Genomic DNA, 1984 nt, shown 5'->3' on the forward strand with positions numbered 1-1984 from the left:
TTTGTGCGGGGAGAAGGGTGCAACAATGAATGAATGGAATCCCAAAATCTCTGTAGATGTTCATTGAAATGAAAAATAAACAACCTAAATTAAAAAAAAAAAAATAGAATCCAAAACCACTGTGTCATTGATTCCAAGTCATAGTGACCCTATAAGATAGAATAGAACTCAAAACAACTATATCATTTCACCCGGGTAAGAATAGCAAAATACAACAGAACAGCAAACAGCAAATGCTGGCGAAGTTGTAGAGAAACTGCAACCCTTATTCACTGTTGGTGGGAGTGTAAAATAGTGCAACCACTGTGGAAGGCTATGGTGCTTTCTCAAAAAGTTGGAAATGGAAATGACCTAGCAATTCCACTACTGGGAATATACCCCAAAGAAACCATAACTGCCACCCAAGCAGATATATGTTGACCCATGTTTATCACAGCTTTGTTCACAATAGCAAACAGTTGGAAATCACCTAAGTGCCCATCAACAAACAAATGGATAGAGAAGCTGTGGTATATTCACACAACAGAATACCACGCTGCATTGAAAAACAAGGAACTCATGAAATATTATTCAAAATGGGTGACCCTGGAGAACATTATGCTGAGTTAAATATCTCAGTCACAAAAGGACAAATACTGCATAGTGTCACTGTTGTAAAATGGGACAGACATCAGGGTTGGAGGGAGACTGAGAAAGATGGGATAAATCATGTATACTGCATTGAAACAGATGAGGGAGAGACCTGTTTAAAAGGGATATACGATTAGGTATTATTATCATGACAGGAGTCCAGAATGAAGGCTGCATAGTGGAGTGAATTTGGGGGGAGGGATTGTATAAAAATGAAAGAATTTTTCTTTAATTTTTCAAAGAGAAGAGCGAACTGGGGGGAGGTGGGCAGGGAGAAAAGTGCAACAATGAATGAATGGAAATCTAAAGTCTCTGTAAGTTTTCAGTAAAATTAATTTTAAAAAATTGTTTTAAAAAGAACAGAACTGCTCAGTAAGGTTTCATGGTTGTGAATCTTTACAGACATAGATGAACATTCTCGTGTAGAAGAGCTGGCCCTTCAGTCCAGGACCTAACTCAATGTACCACGAGGGCTTCTGCAAGTGAGACAGGGATGCTTGCAGTAGCATCTTGATGGAAATAATACAGAAGGATTTATGTGCAAGATACTCACTGGATATCCAGCAAGTGATAGGTGTCGTGTTAGAGTGTGGAGCTGCTTTGTAGAGTGTGAACTGCTTCATTCTGCGAGCTCCATCTCCTTGGTTTCTGAAATGGAGTTGTATTGTGATCAATCCTTACTGCATGGCAGGGATGAAGAAGGGAGGCCAACTTATCAAAAACAATAGCAATACAGCCCCAAATTTCCAAGCAATAAGAATTAAAGCATTCCTTCTACATTGCAAGTCAGTATATATATAATTTTCAATTGGCCTTAGGTAGTTTTTCTTATCTTTATAGAGAGACATCCCTGCTAGGCATCAGATATTTGTAGGAACTTTTATTTTGGGAGATACTGATTTTAAAAAAATTGCAAAATGTTCCACATTTCTTGGGCTGTACTGTTGTCACTTACCATTACACTGTTTTTATCAGTTCCTAGTACAAAGCCAGGTGGTCACAGAGAGCAGCCCTTCAGCACATTCATTTTTATCTGCCAAAAGAAATACACAGCAACTATCCTTTTAAGCACTAATTAAGACTTAATGATTGTAAATGATAGAAAAGACCCACAGCATTTCCCCACCAGTAGGTTTAACAGGAGAACACCACATGGCCTCTTACTCCTTTGTGTAAATGGGGCATTTACAAAGAAATAAACTGCCTGTGATGCTTGCTTGACTGTGTTGGTATTGAAATCTCAGACACTTCCTTCTGAAGGATTATGAGGAAGTTAACTTTTAACCCTTCTCAGGTAGAAGCCATAAAACCTCACAGGACTTTTGCCCTCTTTTAGAAAAACAAGGCCATAAAA

This window comes from Elephantulus edwardii, unplaced genomic scaffold (assembly GCF_000299155.1).
Source record: "Elephantulus edwardii isolate Elephantulus edwardi_28Jun2011 unplaced genomic scaffold, EleEdw1.0 scaffold00088, whole genome shotgun sequence".
NCBI classification, from domain to species: domain Eukaryota; kingdom Metazoa; phylum Chordata; class Mammalia; order Macroscelidea; family Macroscelididae; genus Elephantulus; species Elephantulus edwardii.